Below are 9,117 nucleotides of genomic sequence, written 5' to 3'. Positions count from 1 at the left end.
GGCATCTAAATTGTCATAAATAAACCATTTGGTCACTCTGCACCTTGGTTTCCTCATCTGCATAATGTCATAGGGATGCCCTGAGACCTAAATCACACTATAAAGTGTTTTGCCCCTGGTTAAGCACTCAGAAGTGGAAGCAACCACCAGTATGATTTATATCTCTTACTGTAGTAATTAGGCTTATAGTATAGTGTTTATGAATTCATCATTGCTTCCTCGCCCACTTCCCACCCCTCCTCCACTGTGAGCTCCTTGGGAGACAACTTCACTAATGAATCTTAGCTCAGCCTCAGAAAGAGGCGGGGATGGAGAGTGTTCATTCATTCCTAGATAAACTGAAGTTGTCTGGAATTCTGTGTTGCCCAGTCCAGAACCCTCTACCCATATGTAGCTAAATATTTATATTCAAATTAATTACCATTAACTTAAGTTAAAATTTTTATTCCTCAGTTGTACTAGTCACATTTCAACTGTTCAATAGCCCTATGTGGTTAATAGCTACCATTTTGGACAGCACAGGTTTGGAATATTTCCATCATAGCTGAAAGTTCTATTGGAACACACTAGTCTAAATGCTAAATACAGAGACATATTGTCAAACAGCAGCTCAGATTTCCAGCTGCCCACACAATCCCCACCGATGCTAAACACTGCAGGCAGATGGCGTCACACATAAGATAGTGTATGAAGTGCCACCAAAGGCTTTACTACTCATCACTAAAGGTAAACTACAGTGGAAGATGCTGAAATCTGCTCTATTGCCCCAGCTGGTGTCCAACTCTTGATATTGCACATTCAGAGTAAGTGATTCATAGTGATAAACGCCTACGTTAAGAAAAAAGATCTCAAATAAAGAATCTAACGTTATACCTCAAGTAACTAGAAAAAGAAGAACAAAATAAGCCCAAAGTTATTAGAAGGAAGGAAATAACAAAGATTAGAGCAGAAATAAATGAAATAGAGACTAGAAATGCAATAGAAAAATCAACAAAACTGAGAGTTGGCTTTTTGAAAAGATAACAGAATTGACAAATCTTTAGCTAGGATAACTAAGAAAAAGGGAGAGAAGACTCAAATAAATAACATCATAAGTGAAAGAGGAAGCATTACCACAGATACCACAGAAATACAAAGATCATAAGAGACTTCTATGAACAATTATATACTAACAAATTGGATAACCTAGAAGAAATGAATAAACTCCTAGAAACATATAACCTACAAAGCCTGAATAGGGAAGAAATCAAAAAATTAGAACAGACCAATAATGAGTAAGGAGCTTGAATCAATAATCAAAAATCTCCCAAAAAAGAAAGAAGCAGAATCAAATGACTTCACTGGTGAATTCTACCAAATATTTAAAGAAGAATTACTACCAATCCTTCTCAAACTCTTCCCAAAAATCAAAGAGAAAGGGACACTTCCAGACTGATTTTTCAAGGCTTGCTTTACTCTAATACCAGAGCCAGATGAGGTCATTACAATAACAGAAAATTACAGGCTGATATCCCTGATGAACATAAACGCAAAAATCCTCAACAAAATACTAGCAAACCAAATTCAAAAGCACATTTAAAGGATCACACACCATGATCAAGTGGGATTTATCCCTGGGATGCAAGGATGATCCAATATATGCAAATTAATAAAAGTGATCCATTACATTAACAAAATAAAGGATAAAAATTATATGATTATCTCAATAGGTACAGGAAAAGCATTTGACTAAATTCAACACACTTTCATAATAAAAAAAAAACCTCTCAGGCTTCCCTGGTGGCGCAGTGGTTGAGAGTCCACCTGCTGATGCAGGGAACACGGGTTCGTGCCCTGGTCTGGGAAGATCCTACATGCTGCAGAGTGGCTGGGCCCATGAGCCATGGCCGCTGAGCCTGCATGTCCGGAGCCTGTGCCCCACAACAGGAGAGGCCACAACAGTGAGAGGCCCACGTACCATAAAAATAAAATAAATAAATAAATAAATAAATAAAAACCTCTCAACAAATCAAGTCTAGATAAAAATGTACCTCAACATCCTTTTGTGATAAAAATTCTCAACAAGTTAAATATAAATGAAATGCACCTCAAAAAATCAGGTAAAGATGAAATGTATTGTACCTTAACATAATAAAGACCTTGAACTTAGCCCACAGCTAACAGAAGTATTCAACAGTGAAAAGCTCAAAGCTTTTCCTCTAAGATTAGGAATAAGACAGGGATGTCCACTCTCACCACTTCTACTCAACATAGTACTGGAGTCCTAGCCAGAGCAACTAGACAGGAAAAAGAAATAAAAGACATCCAAATCAGAAAGGAAGAAGTAAAATGCCTCTGTTTGCAGATAACATGATCTTATATATGGAAAACCCTAAAGACTCCACCAAAAAATTGTTAGAATAATAGATGCATTTTGTAGAGTTTCAGGTTACAAAGTCAACACACAAAAATCCATTGCATTTCTCTACACTAAAAACGAACTATCTGAAAAAATAAATTAAGAATAAATCCCATTTATAATACTATCAAAAAGAATAAAGTACTTAGGAATAAACTTAACCAAGGATGTGAAAGATCTGTACACTGGAAACTATAAAACGTTGACAGAAGAAATTGTAGAAGACACCAATGGGAAAATATGCCATGTTAATAGATTGGAAGAATTAATATTGTTAAAATGTCCATACTACCCAAAGCAGTCTCTAGATTAAATGCAATTGCTATAAAAATTCTAATGGTATTTTTCACAGAAATTTTAAAAATCCTAAAATTCATATGGAACCACAAAAGAGCCCAAATAGTTAACGTTTTGTTCTTGAGCAAGAAGAACAAAACTGGAGGTATCACACATCCTGATTTCAAACCATACTACAAAGCTATAGTAATGAAAACAGTGTGGTATTGACATTAAAACAGACACACAGATCAGTGGAACAGAAGAGGGAGCCCAGAAATAAACCCATACATATACAGTCAATTAATTTTTGACAAACACCAAGAACACAAGTGGGGAAAGGATAGTCTCTTCAACAGACGGTGTTTGGAAAATTGGATATTCACATGCAAAAAAGTGAAATTGGACCCTTATCTTACATCGTGCCCCTCCCAAATCAATTCAAAATTGGTTAAAGCCTTAAAGGAAAGATTTAAAATTGTAAAACTCTAGAAGAAAACAGAGTCAATCTCCTTGACATTTGTCTTGGTAATTTTTGAATTTTGTTGCCCAAAGCACAGGCAATGGGGCTTCCCTGTTGGCCCAGTGGTTGAGAGTCCACCTGCCAATGCAGGGGACACGGGTTTGTGCCCTGGTCTGGGAAGAGCCCACACGCCATGGAGCCGCTGAGCCTGTGCATCCGGAGCCTGTGCTCTGCAACGGGAGAGGCCACAACAGTGAGAGGACTGTGTACCGCAAAAAAAAAAAAAAAAAAGCACAGGCAATGAAAGCAAAAATAAATAATCAGGATTATATCAAAACTATTATATTCATTAAAGGGTTAATATACAAAATACATAAGGAAACCTTACAACCCAATAGCAAAAAACAAAAAAAAAACAAAACAAAAACCCCCCAAAAACCCAATTTAAAAAAGGGGAAAAGACCTCAATAGACATTTCCTTCCCCCCTCCCCCTCAAAATGGGCAAAGTACCTGAACAGACATTTTTCCAAAAAAGACATACAAAGGCCAACAGGTTTATGGAAAGATACTCAACATCACTGATCGGAGAAATGCAAAGCCACAATGAGATATCACATTACACCTGATGGGATGTCTATTGACAAAAAGACATGAGATGGTGTTGTTGAAGATGTTGAGGATACACACCGTTAGTGGGAATGTAAATTGGTACAACTATTATGGAAAACAGTGTTGAGGTACCTCAAAAAATTAAAATTAGAGCTCCCATGTGACCTAGCAATGCTACTTTGGGTATATATCTGAAGGAAACAAAATCAGTATCTCAAAAAGACATCTGCACTCCCGTGTTCCCTGCAGCATTATTCACAATAGCCAAGATATGGAAACAACCTAAGTGTCCATCAGTTGATGAATGGGTAAAGAAAATGTGATATGTAGATACACACACACACACACACACAGAAAAACACACACACACACACACGGGAATATTGTTCTTCAAGAAAGAAGGGACTCCTACCATTTGTGACAACATGGATGAACTTGAAGGGCATTATGTTCAGTGTAATAAGCCATACAGAGAAAGACAGGTACCATATGTTATCACTTGTATGTGGAACCAAAAAGAAGTTGGACTCATAGAAATGGAGAATAGAATGGTGGTTCCCAGAGACTGGGGGATGGAGGAAATGGAGAGAGGTTTGTCAAGGTACACACTTTCCGTTGTAAGATGCATGAGTCCTGAGTGTCTAACATAAAGTATGATGACTATAGCTAATAATACTGTGTTGTATACCTGAAGTTTGCTAAGAGAGTAGATATTAAGTGTACTCACCAAAACAAAAGGGTAACTATGTGAGGTGATAGATGGGTTAATTAACTGGATTGTGGGACTAATTTCACAATGTGTATGTATATGAAATCATTGTGCTGTACACTTTAAATATAGTACAAGTTTACTTGTCAATTATACATCAATAAAGTTGGGGGGGAAAGTACGACTAATTCTTGCAAGTCCACAGCCCCACAGAATCTGTAAAGGAAGCAATAATGTGGACTTACTCAAAGCGACTTCTTAAATGCAGCAGACTCTGAATACTTCCTTTCCATGTCAAGGGCTAATGAAACACACACATGAATCTCTCCATCCTCCGGACTCACATCTCACTTAAAGTCAGGATAGTCATGGGCGTTCACCAGGCATTTTACACTTGACTACCTCATACAGCCTCTAGTCCTCATAACAGTCTCGAAGGCTGCAGGATTATCTTTACTAGATTAGAAAAGACAGACTTGGAGAGGGAAAAGCAATTTGCCAAGGTCACACAGTAAGATGAGGATTAGAGAATCAAACCCAGGCTTGACTGACTCCAAATGCCTGGCTCTTTTCTCTGGCTCCAGTTCTAGCTGAAACTTCCTGTGGGAAGGGCTCTGATCTCCACCTTCTTCAGAACCAAGACAGTTGCAGCCTGGAACTAGGAGGTGCAAATTCCTGGAGTTTAGCACAGATAGCACCTGTCTTTGTCCAATATCCACTTGCAAAATGATAACAAGCTGGGGCTTCCCTCGTGGCGCAGTGGTTGAGAGTCCACCTGCCGATGCAGGGGACACGGGTTCGTGCCCCGGTCCGGGAAGATCCCACATGCCACGGAGCGGCTGGGCCCGTGAGCCATGGCCGCTGGGCCTGCGCGTCCGGAGCCTGTGCTCCGCAACGAGAGAGGCCACACAGTGAGAGGCCCGCGTACCGCAATAAAAAAAAAAAATGATAACAAGCTGTTGTAGAAAGATGGACTGAGAGTCTCTGAGATTCAGAGAGAATGTGTGCTGTCAAAGGGTAGAGAGGGTCAGAAAAAGACATCCACATAGAGATTTATAATTTTAGAGATTTATAGAAAGTCAGCATTTCAAGGAGTTTCAGAATATTTCAGCGAGATAGTTGGTGTCCCAAAAGTTTCAAAGAGATACAGAAAACTATAGATATTTGCATATTTCAGAGATATGTTGGGAGACTTGATCAGAGAATGTGAAAAAAAAAAATCAGAGCAAGATTGAAAGACTTTTCTGACACACTGGCTCCTATGTGCCAGCAATGTCTCAGAGAACATATTACTGCAATTGAAAAGCCCCGTGAATCCCTCCTCTATCTACAGATATTGTGTGTGGAAGTTTAGCTCTGATTATAACATGGGTGTGGAGGGAGTGAAGAAAGGATAGTCACCTACTGGATTGTCTGCCCAGAGGGATGGTGAAATGGAAGATGCTAAAATTTGTCCTATGTCTTCCCCCTGTGGCCATCCATTGTACTGCACATTCTGAAAAGTATGATCTTTCAGGGCCCCAGTCCCAGACCCGCCAGGGTCCAAATTACCTGCTCTACAAGTCTAGGCCTTAAAAGATAATTCACACATGAATATCTCCCTTCTCTGAATTCCTATCTCAATTTAAGTAGTTATAGTTGTGTGCATTCACCCTGCTTTTGACACTTAACCACCAACAGAGCATTTCCCATGGACCCAGTAGTGAGCAAAGTGTTTTCTATTCTCTCCTTTAATATTCACAACAAGCAAGCCAGGTACCCTGAGCACTTGCCTACAGTCACACAGTTAATAAGCTGAAGTGTTGTCATTCAAACCTACCTCTGTCTTACTTCAAGTCCCTCATTCTTTTCTCTGTTTCCACCTCTAATCTCTCAGGTGAATTCCCTTAAAGGAAGGCATCCAGGCTTCCCTTTATTTCTGCCAGTCACAGGCCAAGCACAGGGTTGGATAGACAGTATAAATTTGGTGAAGGCTGATAATTTAAATCTAATTGATGGACTTCCCTGGTGGCGCAGTGGTTAAGAATCCGCCTGCCAGTGCAGGGGACAGGTGTTCGAGCCCTGGTCCGGGAAGATCCCACATGCCGCGGAGCAACTAAGCCTGTGCGTCACAACTTCTGAGCCTGCGCTCTAGAGCCCGTGAGCCACAATTACTGAAACCCACAACAAGAGAAGCCACCTCGATGAGAAGCCCGTGCACCACAACGAAGAGTAGCCCCCGCTCACCGCAACTAGAGAAAAGCCCACGTGCAGCAATGAAGACCCAATGCAGCCAAAATTAAATAAATAAATAAATATTTTTAAAAAACAAAAATTAATTGATGATCGATTGATTGATCATTTATTGATCATTATTGATCAATGCCTAATTGGGGTCAGTGACTGCTTAGAAAGCCACCCTAAGACAAGCCAGATGGTTTTCCTGAAACGTAACAGGCTCGGTGAGGCCACTGAGATATGATATACCTCCATTTGCTGCATGATACAAAGGCAATTTTTTTTTCCATCCCATTTGCCGCCATCAGGATACAGAGGAGCCAGGAGCCCTACAGAAGTGGGTAAACTTCCAGAGATAATTGCTGCAGAGAAAGGAGAGGAGGGATGAATGCCACAGACTCGCCAGAGCAGAGTCTTGGCTTCACGCAATGGAGTCTAACAGAGCAAGCACTACACACCTTCCAAGGGGCAAATCTCTCCCTCGGTGAGACTCCCTCTCTCCAGTTGTTGAGACACGATGCCGACAGCTCCTTACAGGTGATCAGGCTTCTGGCTGCAGAATAAAATCCAGGTGGGGGGCCTGGTCCAGCCTGGCAGGTAGTGGGCCCCAGCCAGGGTTTGGAGCAGTGGGAGTGTTCTGGTGGCCTCCCAAAGCCCCGTGCAGGAGGAGGTCCAGCTCAGACACCAGGAGACTGCGCGCAAGTCTCGCTCCGACACACACTTGCCTCGGACAGAGACTGGAACTCGCTGAGCCTCAGTTTTCTCACATGAAAAATAGGACTGTAACTTGCTTTCCATGAAGAGAGAAGTAACGCTTTCTGATCTCAGAGCCTACACTTTTAGCTGTGCTACCACATCCCATCAAACATAAACACCAGTGTCCTTTGTCTGAGGTTTGAACTCAGCCCGAATTCTCTAACCCCATCTCTGGTTCCAGACAGAAAATTGGAGACTGAAGGAACCTGAAATGGTACGTCACACACCTTGAAGGACTGGCTTCCCGGGCTCTGGGGTCAGAGAGCTGTCTGTGCTACAACCCTCCAGTCATCACACTATATTCTAAGACTTGTGTAAAGACAGACCATGAGGTCCTCAAGAGGGATTGGAGCTGGTTTCTCTCTGAGTATCCGGTGATTTCTGCACACGCAGCAGGTGTCTGCTGGATGCTTCTTGAGGGAATTGTGAGGAAGGAGCCCAAGCTCTACCATTTCCAAGAAGCCCTGGGGCAAGATGACGAAGAGGAAAGAGCACTAACCTTGTAGCTGGCAACCTTGGGTGCCCATCTCAGCCCTGCCATAACTCACTCTGTGGCCTGGGAAAACTTGCTTCTCAGAGCCTCTGTTCCTTCACTCGTGAAGTGGGGATAATGCCTCTTATTCCCAAGTACCACGCAGGGCTAGTAGGTGAAGATAGTAAGAGAAGGGTGCGCCATTTAGACTATAGAGTGTGGCACGGCTGGGACTCCTAATGTCCCCCCAGCACCCATCCTTCTCTGTTAATGAGTAAAAAAGCCAGAATCTCGACAGGGCACAGGCCACCCCAAATAATGATAGCATTTCCTGTCTTTCCCTGTAGCTAGGTGTGATCACATGACTAAGTTCTGGGCAACAGGATATTAGCAGAAGTGTTGTGTGCCATTTCCAGGAAATGTTCACTGGAATATAGAGGCAATGGCTGGAATATAGAGGCAATGGCTGGAATACAGAGGCAACGGCTGGAATACAGAGGCAACGGCTGGAATTCCATTTTAACCAATGAGATGAAAGATGGTAGAACAGCAAGAAAAAAGGAGTTGAGGTCTCTTAAAAAATTATGAACCACCTTACCAGTCCTGTTTTGTGTATCTCTAGACATGAACGTGAAAAAAACTTTCTTATTTAAGCAACTTTTAAGCTGCATGTATATCACAGCCAAACTTAACCCTAGCTGATATATGTGGTGTGGCTAGTGACAACTGGCATGGTTTTGAGTTTATGAAGAGCTTGCATGGGAAAGGAAGAAACTGATGTAATATGCATTCATTCGTTTATTTGATGAAAATGTAATGAGGATCTACGGTGTGCCAGGCCCTGTGCCATGTGCTAGAGACAGAAGTGAACCCGGTAAAGCCCCTGCTTTCCAGGAGGCCCCCACTAGCAGGGGGAACAGACAAGCAATTATAGGACAGTTGGTAGGAGTTATAATGGAGGGGGGACAGGCAACCGTGGGTACCAAGTAACCCAGAATCCAGAAAAGGACATGGCGGGGGCGGGGACGGGCCGGTGGAAGGAGCATGAGCCCAGGTCCCAGGCTCTGCCTCCAGTTGCTAATCCCAGGATCCTCTGAATCTCCTTGGCCTGTTTCTCGCGTGAGGCGGCAGAGAACTCGCCGCCTGTTTAGTCTCTCCCCAGCAAGATCCGGCCGCTCCCCGGTGAGAGCTCCAGAGCCTTGCTTGGGTGGCTGCA

Source organism: Tursiops truncatus, chromosome 1, assembly GCF_011762595.2.
Source record: "Tursiops truncatus isolate mTurTru1 chromosome 1, mTurTru1.mat.Y, whole genome shotgun sequence".
Taxonomy (NCBI): Eukaryota; Metazoa; Chordata; class Mammalia; order Artiodactyla; family Delphinidae; genus Tursiops; species Tursiops truncatus.
This window is presented reverse-complemented; position numbering follows the sequence as displayed.